The 13,709-nt window shown below is 34.0% G+C and overlaps 1 long non-coding RNA gene across 1 annotated transcript in view; it reads left to right on the forward strand.

Annotated features, from left to right (window-relative positions):
• The first annotated feature begins 4,018 nt into the window (after positions 1–4,018).
• The window catches only part of LOC134470394 (uncharacterized), a 31,945-nt gene continuing 22,254 nt past the window's right edge, over positions 4,019–13,709 (forward strand). Inside the window, exon 1 of the long non-coding RNA XR_010039245.1 lies at positions 4,019–4,097. This is a non-coding gene — a long non-coding RNA (uncharacterized LOC134470394). The remainder of the gene's footprint in view (positions 4,098–13,709) is intronic.

Here is a 13,709-nt window from a genome sequence, read left to right on the forward strand (position 1 = left end):
CCATGTTACATCTACATCCATTTTTTATACATGCATTTTCTATATAATTCGGTATCATAGAAATTTGAAGCATATCTTTAAGAAAGTAAAATGGCTGCTTTGAATTGCAAAGCAGGGTGGAGATCTGCAACAAAGCAGTGGAAATACAGAACTCTTCAGAGATTTTACCACTTGATGGCTGAGTAATGACATGCAAATTTAACTGCCACTGAGATTTTTCACCTGAGAATTAAGATGTATATTGCGCAACATTTTTGTTATTGGAAAGAAATAATACCTACCTCCTCCCACTATGCTAGCTTTCCATCACAGCTGTACCATTTCTATTAATGTTGAGTTTATATTACATTTTACTAAGGAAAGAAGTGTTTGTGAACAAAACTCTTTTGAAGTATAAAAACTCTGTATGAGATTGCTCAACTCTTGAATGTTGAATCATTCAGAACGTAGGTGTGTGAAACTGAATATATTTAGATAAATTATACAATTTTAAAGTGTTCAAATATTTTTAAAATATGTAAAAGATAGAAACACTCTAAAAATATTAGGAAACAAACATGTTAATTAGAAGAGCTGCATTCTATATAATAAGAATATTACATTTGTTACTGCAGTTCCTATAAGTAAAACTGTACTGATTTTGTGGCTGAGACTGTATCCTCAGCTCTGTAGTTAAAAGAATTGTAATCTATTCCAGGCTTGAGAATAAATGAAACTGGTTAAAATATACAATTTTGCAAGGAGTTTTGAAGCTTTTCATTTATATGAAGTTGATGGAAATAATAAAACTAGTAGCACTACAGTTTGAGGTAATAGTTCAATGTCTCTGCATATCTCAGCATGTTGAACAGTACCACTACCTTGCATTCTTGTTATTACAATGGAAAAATTAACTTCAATCTAATTCTCAAGGTGTTTTCACTTCCTCACAGGATTATGCTACCTCCCGGGGCAAAAAGAATTCACCTAATTGTAATTGTTGATGTTCTAACTACAATCTGAAAAGACATATCAAAATTTTGATGCTATAAATCTAATATTTTGGTATTTTCTTTCAAATCTATTCATATGTGTGTACATTGAAAATATATGATTGTCTATGCTTAATATAAACTCGAAATATGTTGAAGGGTTTTTTTTTAAAAGCAGATAATCCATTCTATAGATTACAACCGGAGACCCAGAGAGTAAATATTGCAATATTAATTAGTCCTTTTATCAGTAGTACAATTCTTTTATTTATATCAGATCCAGCACTGCTTTTTATATTATGGTGGGCATTAAGTTACTGTAATTCTTAACATATTTATTTGTAGGTACCATACAACTTCAAGCAATACTTTAGATATACAAAAGGAAATGTTTGCTAAGAGTCATGGAGAGCTGCTCAAATGTAATTCTACAAAAATGAACTAATGATTGTGTGTGTGAAAATGATCTGGAAAAAATAAAAATAAGTAAAAAGAATTACAAAACTCACTTAAAAACATTATGTTGAATTATATCTATGGCACTTCTAAATGCTGTCATTGATATACAATTTCAGCTTTTCCTAATTTGCAAGAGACTGAAAGTGCTTTCTAGCTGAAAGTTAACTATGGCTATTCCCTCTTCACTGCAAAAGATGAAAAAAAAAATCTTGCCCATGTTTGCATTATTGATCTACATCTTTTCCTGATACCAAAAGAAGAATCTCTTAAATGGTTCTTTTAGTACCTGTCATTTGAGATCTGGGAAATGCATATAGCCACTGACACACAAAGTATGTTATTTACACAACCTATGAGAGCCTAACGTAATAAAATAAATCAACTTAGCCAAACTTTTTATATTGCACTTATGAACCACACCTGAAATTCATCAAATGAAGTAACGCAGACAATATAAATCCTTCTGGATTCACAAGAGTACTAAAATCAATGCTAATTTCCACAGACCAAAAAGTAAACAGAATTGCATTATATTATCTTAAGTGATAATTAATATTAGACAGGTTGAGTAATTCTTAGCAGTACATTATAAACAAAAATTTAATTGGTGAGACCTCATAGAATTGCAAAACAATTACTATTTTTTACTGAGGTAAAAAAAAAAAAAAGTCAGGGTCCATTAAAACAATTCAGATGTGAAGAATATACTTAACTGTGGGCTTGATGGAAAAACCTCTAACCGTTTTTGTTTTCTCCCAAACCTCCCGCAAAATTCCAGGGTGGTATCATTGTATAGGAAATATTAGAGTAATATTTATTAAATGAATGGTTAATTAATGGTTAATTAATGGTTAATTTTTCATATGAGTACTTAAGAAGAGACCAACACTGCTTGAATATTTTATAATTTATTTAGGACATATTTTCCCTGAATTTTAACTGATAAATATTATGTAGAATGCTTAATTCTACACAATAGAAAGAACCAAAAATCACTTCAGCTAAATGTTAAGACATTAAGGAATATGGGAATGTAAGATGGACAGAAAACAGACTTTCTAAAAAAAGAAAGAAATGATTTGCACATAAATATTTGAACATGTTTAAGATCTTAAAACACCGAAAGAAAAATGAGGAAAATTAAATTTAACTATGATTAGATTTTTAAAAAGGTAATAGATTAGATACTTGTAAAAAGGTAACAGATTCCTACAGAAATGAAATTCCCCAAAAGCTGAGGTACTGAAATATGACTCTCTTGTTTACAAAGTACCTCCTTATATTGTAATATTTGTCTTATAAAAGAAAACATTACCTGAGTATTTTTACTTTCTTCTTTCTTAAATATGTTTTTTGATCATTTTTTGAGCATTCAAATTAATGTAGAACCAATAAGAATTGTGAAAACTTTATTTCCAAAATAATTCTCAAAAACTGATCTAAATATACAAAATACATCACAACAGTATGCTACCTGCATAAAGACAAACTATAAACCAACAGGACAGAACAGAAACCAATAAATAAATCTATACATACATATATAGTTAATTGATCTTTGACCATTGTGCTGCTGTCCTCTATGTATGCTTCCTCGCCCACCCCCACCCCCACCCCCACCCCCACTCCCACTCCCACCCCCAGGGATTGAACTCATGACTTTGTACTTACAAAGCAGGCACTGAGCCACTGAGCTAAAACCCAGCCCCCTTTGGGTGTGCTTTGTCTTGCTAGTTTTCACATGTTGTAGGTTTATTCTTCTGCATGACATAAGGGGAGAGGTCTGGTGGCAGCTGCTTATGTAATTAAAAACAGTACCCTCAGTAGGAATTAAGGTAATCTCTATAGGACTCTACTCCATTTCTTTAGAAGTGAGTTGTTATAAAAGAGCAATTCTGTTGAATGACTGAGGCTTCTTCCATTGCCATATGTACTCTCCCATGTGAAATGCTTTCCCATGATGCCATTTGCCATGAAGTGATGTGACCATGGAGGGTCTCTCCAGAGATCAAAACAAAGGAGGGCTCCCTGATCTTAGAATTTCAGCCTTTAAAATTGTGAATAGGTAAAAACATTTCTTTTCTTTAAAAGATACCTATACTCAGGTGTTTTGTTACTGAACTGAAAAGCAAACTAATGTAGTTATTCAGCATAAATATTGTTGAAAACAATATCTTCAATCCATGATGCTTGGAAAGCTGGAATTTCACAAGCATAAGAATGAAAATATGGTTTACGTCATACAAAACTCAATGAAAATAGATGAAATATGTAAAGCGAAAACTGGAAAACTCTTAGAATAAACTATGGGTAACTTTTGTTATATTTAAGTTAGTTATAATTTTCTGAAAATGAAATAAAACTATAGGAACAAAAGCAAAAATAGACACATGTAATTATGTATGATTTGCTTCCTTGACTACACTTTCTGGAACTCTGTTCTTTCTTCTGGAATGTCTGCATGTGTTATGGTTTAAGAACTGATGGTCAACTTAACACCATCTGAATTAAATTAGAATGGTGCTGAGCATAGATATTTCACCTGAGGAAAGTTGCCAGCATAAATACAGCTGTGGAGGAGAAGAGAGCCATTGTGGGCTCTTTTACATGTTGCTGTTTGAGCCACTGTTTCTCCTGGAGGAGCTCATCATGACTAACTTCCCCAGTGTGAGTTCGACCATTGTCGTCAGAGGAGGTTGGGACCTTGCTGGTGAGAGTGGCTGTGGTTCACTTTGAGGGAGCTCTAGTCCTCACATCTAGCATTGCTTCCTGGCTCAGGAAGGGACGATGTATTCATTTAATCTCCAGACAAAATCATCACGTTGGCTTCCTGGCATGTACTCTACTGTGCTTATCATTGGAGGAGCTTGAGGCCTCCATGTTGCTGAGGATGGCTGTGGTGCTTTTCAGTCCAGCTCTAGTCTTTGTTGTGAGCATGACTTCTGAGCTCCACTGTAGAACCCTCAACCTACCAGCACAGCACAGCTCCTTCACCCCACTGGCATACACTTGCCAGCTTCCACCGCTGACATTTGGGCCTTTCCAGCATGGATCTCTAAAAGACACTGGCGTGAGTCCTTCTTGTAGGCTCTGGACCTCCAGTTGGACTTGTGAGAGGCATTGTCATGAGCTCTGGATCTTCATCTGGACTCATGTGGGACATTACTGTGGGATTCAGGTCCTTGACTAAATATTCTATGTCTCTAGTGTTGTGGATAGATTTCCTTCATTTTCTTGTGTTAACTCTGGGTGATCATCATAAAACAATATTATAAACTCGATGTCCTGATTCTAATTGCTATCTGTACAGCCCCTGACTACAACAGCATGCATGTATTGAACACTTGGTCATTCTCCATAAATCAGAAGGACTGCTTTGCTATTTTCTGTTTTGATTTTTCTGAACACCTTTTTAATGACTTGCCTGCAGGTTTGTGTCTTCTTTCTTGATCTAACTGGTAGTCTGCTGTTGAACCCACTAGTTAATTTTTCGATTCATTTATTGCATTCTTCAGCTTGATGTTCTCTATTCTCTACTTTAATTCTTTTCTATTAGAATTCTCTCCTTGTTCATGCATGGTTCATCTAAACTCGTTAAGCACTTTTCTAACCACTGTTTTGAATTTTGTCAGGTAAATTATACATCTCCATGGTGTTTAGTTCAGCACCTGGAGGTTTTTGTGGTTTATTTTTTTAGGAAAATAATTACTCTCTTAATTTTCCTTATTTCTCTGTGTTGGTATTTACGTATTAGACAAAGTAGCTGCCTTCTTTACTCTTCATAGACTGGAATTGTGCAGAAGTAGATCTCACTAATAGTCTGGCCTGGGATTCTGAGGAAGCCTCTCATGTTTTGTTTTAGGCCAAAGTACTTTCAATGTTCTTAGTGACCTCCAGCCATGTAGAGTATGGTTAGATCCTCTTATGGATTAAAAATTGGTGGTCAAATTAAGGTTTGCTGGATTACATCAGCATGGTGCTGAGTGTAGATATCCCACTTGAGGAAAGTTGCCAGCATAAATAGAGAGGTGGAAAAGGAAAAGGCAGCCATTAATACATTAATGCATTGTTGCATTGAGGTATTGTGCATTGTCCTACAAGTTGCTGTTTGAGTTGTTGGTTCTTCTGGAGAAGCTCTGGCCCTCACATCGAACATTGCTTCTCAGCTCTGGAGGGGAAGATGTGTGCTACTTGGTCTCCAGGATGAACTGTCATGCTGGCCTCCTGGCATATACTCTACTGTGCTTATTGTTGGAAGAGCTTGGAGCCTCCATGTTTCTGAGGATGGTTGCGGTGCTTTTTAGGACCACCATGGTCTTTGTTGTGAGTGTAACTTCTTGACTCCAGCATAGAACCCTCATCCCACCAACTGCTTCACCCCGCTGGCATAGACTTTCTGGCTCCCACCACTGATCTTTGGGCCTTCCTGGCATGGATCCATAAAAGAGACTGGCATGAGTCCTTCTTGTGGTCTCTGGACCTCCAGTTGTACTTATGAGAGGCTCTGTCATGAGCTCTGGGTCTTCATCTGGATTCATGTGGGACACAGAGCTGGGATTTAGGCCCTTGACTAAATATTCTGTTTTTGGTGTTGCAGATAGATTTCCTTATTTTCTTGTGTTAACTCCTGTTGACCATCATAAAAGTAATATCATAAACTCCATGTCCTGATTCTAATTGTTTCTGCACAAACCCTGACTACAATGGATCCCATGAGTGCTCAGAGATAGGTAAAACTGAAGCCAATTCCTCACACTGCTGTCAGATGAGTTGAGTTGTTGTCATATAGTGGAATGAGTTTGTGTTCTCTAAAATCAAAGAATAAATTTTAGGAACCATGGAGGTTAAGAATAGAATATATTTATTGAGAGAAAGCAAGCTTCTGTCTGAGAGAGACAGAAGAGGTCCTGAGTAGGTTGCCAAGCACATTGTCTTCTCCAGGAACTTTTATAGAGTAAAATTATGAGGTTAGATGGGTCAAAGTTGGGGAAAAATGGGAATTTGCAAGGTGGGCATAAGGTGAGACAGAACTGTGATCAACCGATAAGATTAATTGCTCAAGTAAAATTGATTAAATTAGGAGCAAACAGGGAGGGAGTCATGTAGAAGTGGGGATGCTCAACAGCAGTGACTCTCCCTGTAGGGTAGTGTTTCCTATAGGGAGTGGGGTGCTGACTCCTGACTTCCTCAGAATGATAGGGAATTTTTTTGTACTGTGGTTCCTTAGGATGTGGTTATATTTGCTCTGCCCTTTGTCTTGAGATCTGGCCCACAGCAGGAGGTGATTGTCTCTTCCAAGGCTGCAAGATATCTGGACCTCTGCTCTAGCTCCTTTGAGGACCCAGCCCTGTCTGATTGCCTATAATATTTCTAACTAACTCAGCTCCCTGTGACAGTTGGATCCATAACAAATCTCTTTCTCGCAAAGTAGAAACTGGGAGTTTTAGGTTTTCTTTTGTGTGTGCATGTGTGCATGTGCACATTTAATTTTATTGTAACAAAGCAACTTGTACATTTTGAACATTTAAAATTGCACATCACTTTTTCCTTTCCAGTGAAAATACAAAAAATATTTTAAAAATAAACCAACAAAGTTACAACAGAGAATGTCAATTCCAAATAAAAGTTTGATTCTGAAAGTTTGATTCTCCCATGGAGAGGCAGGGCTCAAGTCATCATTCGGAAATTATTTTGGGTTAAGTGGGCATTTGACAATATGGTTTCTCCTCTGTCATGTTTAATTGTGATGTTAACAGACATCCTTGCAGTTTGAGATGACATTTTAAAATAAAATTATCTCCTAAGAAGTTTTAAGTTTTCACCCATCTCCTCTATCCTGACCCTGTGAAAGAGTCTACACTGACAGCCATCCTAAACCAATATCTCTTTTCCATAAGGCCATGGGGAGGTAGTGTGACCTGGGTCCTCCATCTTTTCAGTGCTAGATAGATGCCAATCTATTAAAAGCCCTGGAAAAAAAGGCAGCATTTAAATTACTGAGGATCTCTTTCCCTCTCTGAAAAGCAGCTGAATTCTGGGGAAGGAGATTTTTGTCTTGATTGTATAGACCTCCCTTGTTACAGTAATTGGTAAGCAGCATCTCATGTTTCCTTACCATGAGTGGTGCAGCCAGTTCATACTCACTGGACATGCAAGCGCCTTTTAAATAGATTATGGGTTTCTTACCAATGAAATGGGCTGCAGTATTGTTCAATTAATTTGTGGGGAGAGGGATCTCATCCTGCCCTGTGGCGCTTGGTACTTTTATTTGCATATATTTTAAAAATTTGGAGCAATATTTTAAGATGAAAGGACAGTTTTCATAGTTTTACATATTTATAAAACAGAAAACAATATGCTTAGTTAGTTTTAACTTTATCAAAATACATATAGGTTACAATTCATATCTTACTATAATTCTTATACACAACAATCATATTATCTGCCCTTCTTATTCCTTAAAATGGACTAATTTTAATTATTTTTGTGTTTCTTATATTTTTAATATCCCCTTTATTTTTTCATAAAATATTATCCAATAATTTTTCTGCTATAAAAGATATGAATTTAATGCATTTTCAGAATCTAGACTACTTTTTATATCCTATCAACATAGTTCTATCCCAGTTTTTGCTTGAGTCAATAGTTATTTACTGAATTTTCTCTCTTGGGTTGTACATGTGTTCATTAGCATTCTTGGAGTTACTAATTACCTTGCTCTCATTTGCTTAATTTTCTATATGTCTGTAATTCATCCTCAAACAGTGATGGACTATAAAACACTTTACTTAATGGTTCAGTGGGTGAGATAACTTACTTGTTCAACATTATTTTGCCTCAGATATGAATGATGTGCTGAAGCTGACTCCAATCACCTCTCTTGAGTACTGAATGTACCTATCTCTTCCCACATCAATGTTCAGTCTTTATTCTTGTCCTTATACCTGTTAGGGCCACTAAGACCACACAAGTTAGCAAATGATCCAAATGGGGATTTTATTTTATGTTTTCCCAATGTTGCTGCTTGATAAGCATCCACCAGCCTATCACTGGGTATAGCGTTCCTCGAAACAGTGCCACCTGCTCTTGTGTCACTCACAATAAGTGGTAACAAATGGCCATCTTATCTTCCTCTTCTCAATACATCATTTTGCTCTCTTTTGTTTCCTGAATGTGTATATTTCTTCTCCATCAAACTTTTATCCTAGTAAAATTATTATGCAGTAACTTCTCAAGAAAGTATGCAAACTAGGTAAATGTTTTGAAAATATACATTATAAGGATTATTTTAGCTTTTCAAATGCTATTTTGGTTGGAATTAGAATAGTATTTGAAAAATTATGCCATTGTCTCAGTTACTTAATTTCTAAGAAGGTTAGCTATTCTTTTCTTTTCTTTTCTTTTCTTTTTTTGTTCCTTTTTATTGGTTCCAGGGATCAAACTCACAACTTCCTGCTTGCTAGGCAGGTACTTATGCCGCTGAGCTAAATCCTCAGCCCCAGCTATTATTTTCTTAAATGACATGATTTTTTTTCATTTTCATCATATGTCTAACACATTATCAGGATAATACTTGTGTTCTATTTTTACTTTAGAAGTAATGAATGTTTTCATGAGATATTGCTGTAGTGTATATATACTAAATTACACTAGACACTCATTAAATGCAATATTTGATATTTAAACATCATAGGACTTTTATTTTTTTAAATAAATATCCTTTTATCTTACTTCTCTAATAGCAAAAAGTAACGTTATGCAGCAGCACAAGAACCACACACAAATTAGAGGAATCAAAATTATTGGGATGTCTCAAACAGATGCTCCAGTCTTAAAAAATATTCTTGTCCCTTTCTCACTGAGCTCTTGTGACTACCTTTAAATTAATAGTCATTGTCGTATTTCTTCATGAAAATATAAATTAAAATATCTGGATATATCTTAGTATTTTTATTATGAATATATTTTATCCTTCTCTGACAACAATAGTTAACTTTGATATTAACAGATTTTTAACTAAATTATCAGTTTTTCTTCTATACATCCCCATTAAAAACACAGTAACAACAACAAAACTAAGTGTGTAATGAATAGTTACAGGAATGTTTTTCCAACATTATGAATATTCTCTAGTTTTAAAAGATTTTAAAATGTTCTACATGCTGAACTATGGTAATACTTCTTTGATCTTTCTCTGCTTGTGTCCCAGAATACTGTAGCCTAGAAACTACATATTTCAGTTACATCTGAAAATTGTAAAAGAAGAAATGAATTGTCTCAAGAAAAGAAAAGAAAAGTTAAAGCTAGTCTTCAGTACCCTCAAAGTACAGCTTTACAAGATGCTAAGCTGAGTTAGAATGAATTATGTTTGATCAAGATTCCTTAAGTTGAACTCAAATTTCCTGAATAGAGGCTTTTAGCTATAAGACTTCAAAGGAATTAATGAAGTTGAAATTATCATAATAGTGGACCACCAACCTATAGGATTAGAGTGTAGGATTCACGTACATTACACGACACCACCATGTTTTCTCTTTCTCTCTCTGCACACGAATAAGATAAATGTTCTCAGAAATTAAAATGCAATATAATTGCAAGATAAATCTTTTATTTTGAAGTAAACTCAGTTTTATCAAACAGTAAAGTGAGAATAACACATTAAAGTTTGAAATTCAAATTTAAAAACATTTATGGATCAGTTCCCTTAGGTTAAGTCTTTAAAAAGTTAGGCAGTGAGAAAAAAGAAGTAAATAAATTCAAAGCAAATTTAAAAAGATAAGTTTAATTAGGAAAGTTAATTTCAAAGATTTAAATATAATTAAAGATTTAAAATATTAGAGTAAAATCTATTTTGTACTAGGAAAGACTATTTTCTTAATTGATATTTCTTGAATTATTTCTTTGTCATGCACCTTTTGAAAGTTTTCTTCTTGCCTGTATGTATTCCTGAACTATTTTTAAAAATATGCACATATGCATACATATACAAAACAAAACCCGCTCACTTTATTTATTCTTCAATATCACTTATTCTCCAATGCAAGATCATGATTTAAGCCTTATCTTTTCAAACATTAATTCATTCTATCAACTTTCCAAAAATAATTATAATGCACAACGTGTCTCTTACCTCTAGGCTAAAAATTTCAAAATGGTTTCAAACTAGGTGTTGTTATTTCCCTTTAATTATGAGTAGTCATACTTTGATCTTCACGGGAACTCTACTCTCATTTTATCCTTGAAACACTGCGGTGGCATAATGAATTTCCATCGCCACTTCTCCAATTCATCCCAAATTCAACTTTACATTGAAACTTTACATACATAAACACGCCCTTTTCAAATTTCCTTTGGTAAGCTTTGCTATCTCTACATTCAAGTTCTCTAACAATATTCAAGAACTTTTATGTTTTTGTTACACATCACTTAGATTTTCCTGGATCTTTAATCCTACATTGGTCTTTTCATTCACTGAGATTGACAGCAATTTGAACCTATTTGTCTTGTGGCTATTATTATACACTTAACTGTGTACTTTTGTCTTATTTTAGTATCTATGTATATAGTGCTGTCTTTAAATATAGCATAACCTTACCAAGGCAGGTCTGTGCCGTTGATTTTGTTTATATACCAAGCAACACTCAAAATTTTGTTAGCATGTAGCTGATAAAATATGTGATGGAAGGAAAGAAGGAAGGAAGAGACGCAGGGAGGAAGGAAAATAGCAAGTAAACACCTGCCTGTCTTATATAAAATAATAAGTCAATATTGGCACTTATTGTAAATTATCAAGCATTGGTTTTATACACTTGTCTTCAAAAAAAGAAAAAGAAATGTCTCAATAACAAAACCTAGAGCATCTTTCTAAAAAAAGAAAACAGAACAACATTGAAAAGTGGTGATGGTCACTGGAACTAAAATATTGGCGACACATTTTCCCAGTAAATTGTTCTTTGTGTTTGTAGGGTATGGCGCATAAAAATGTTTTAAAAGGAAATAACTCATCTCAGGTCCTTGCAGCACTATTAGACCCACCCACAGTTTGGAATATATCAGAATGCATTTTCAGATACATTATATTTCTCCCAGCGCTTGTCAAATGAATTGATTGTTTCAGTGTCTTCAAATAGTCCCCAGTATGGTTAATCAGGGACAATTTGAAAATAATATCCTCAGTTGGACAGAAATTATTGTTTATGTCATTATTTTTCCAATGATAAATTTTAGTTTGTCATTTAAAAAATAGCCTAGATGAAAACATCTTTATATTAAAGACTTTCTTTGACATAGACTGATGTTGTTTTTTTATATTGAATTACTGTTTTTATTTGCATTTCACTATTACTTTTAATTCTTGATATTTATAAAAATGTCCTTCACTATATCAATTTTTCCTCAACCAGTATAGTTGTTATATCAAATAATTTTTCCTGCATGAGCACATTTTCAAACTAATTTTGGGCATTTCTCCAGCAAGAGAGAAAGCAACATACTTTATATTTGTAGTATATTTCAATGAATATATCTGACCATATAGATATATGACATTTGATATTATAGCATTCGATTAAAAACTAACATATATTTATGACTAATTTTTGTGTAATTTTTGAATTGATTACTGGTAAATACTAATGGAAGTTTTTCTAATTGAATGATTCATTTCTTCTTTTAGTCTGAACTGTGTGTAGTGTTTTGGGTGCTCAAAATACTAATCATCAAATATCTTAAAAAATTCTCAGTACAATGAAGGATACAGACATTCGTTGTAAGTATTATAGTACAAAGAAAGTAACCAAGTTACTCTCTGAGTTTAGGGAAATCTACAAAATAGCGGTGACTTAATTTATAAATGGGAAAAAGACATGAAACTTCATGAAATGAACTATTAAGCAGAACGTCACACATTAGAGTCATGTAAGAAGTGGAGAAATGTGAAGGTTTTGGGTTATGTAAGTGTGATATGACTGAAGATTGTCAAAATGGATGAATGGTAAGGAATAAGAAATAGCATATTACTATGGGTGTAATTTTTAAGAATTGGGGTTGGGGATGTAGCTCAGTGGTGTAAACACCTGCCTGTCAAGTGTGAGGTTGTGAGTTTGATCCCTGGTACCAAAAAATTTTTAAAAAGTAAATAAATTAATTTTTAAGCATCTTGGTCAACAGGGTAATAGTTTCATGTTTATCTCTTCTATTATAGGAGTTATGAGATGATGAGTGTGTTTTAAGAAAAGTAAAGAATGTGGAGAATAGGTTAGATGTCCTGGAAGGAGATGACAGCTTTTCCATAATGTGAGAGACAAATACTGAGGTCGTGGCATGCACTCAGGCCTGGGTTTTCTTCCTTATTTTACTTTTATGCTTGTACTTGAAGTATGACCACTCCTAATTCTTGATATTTAGTATTAAATCACATATACTCAGGCTGACAATCAGACTTTATATCAAGTTTTCCAGGTGTGCATTTCTTCGTGGTCATAATAGCCATCTCATACTTAACATGTCAATACCTGAACCTAGAATCATCTTTCTGTTTCCTACATAAAATATCTTGAAGATGCAGCTTTTCACCTCAGTTATGCTGAATCCATCTCTTTATTGCACAGAAAAGAGTAAATTGGAGATGTCCTGTTTCTTGCAATTTGCATCTTTGATATTATGTTAAAACCATATCTAAATACCGATGGAATCTCACATGCCATGCTGCCATGCTCTTTTTATCAATGACTGATTTTGGTGACTTGAAGAACACGAGTGCTCTTCTGCTTCCATCAATATTGTGTTTTCAATATAATAGCAAAATTATTCATTGAAATTATTAACTACACATACGGAAAAATTATTTGAAGAGTTTCCATTTCTTTCACAGTAAAAGTCAAGTTTTGTAATTAACTTCTAGGTCCTACATAACTAATGCACAAACTGTGTATGAACAATTCTTCCATATTCTATTCTATTCACAATGCTCTGTGTATTCTTTTCTTAAATACCTTGAGAGTTCATGGGTCTTAGGAATTTTTCACAGCTCTTCTCAGTGCCTGGAATATTCTTCCACCAGATGTCTTCACATCTTTCAAGTATTTTCTCAATTGTAAAGTGATCTCACTGAGCGCTGTTCTGGCCTCTAAAATTAGAGTTAATGCCTTCCACCAACCACTTTTGCCATTTGGCATTTTTTCACAACCAAGTATCCTTCCACGACATGTATTTTATCAATTGTCATGGTCTGATTTCATTGATCTTTATTCATTTCTCTATCTTCTAGTATATAAATTG

Source organism: Cavia porcellus, unplaced genomic scaffold, assembly GCF_034190915.1.
Source record: "Cavia porcellus strain 051 isolate PalLab524CR breed Dunkin Hartley unplaced genomic scaffold, mCavPor4.1 scaffold_14, whole genome shotgun sequence".
NCBI classification, from domain to species: Eukaryota; Metazoa; Chordata; class Mammalia; order Rodentia; family Caviidae; genus Cavia; species Cavia porcellus.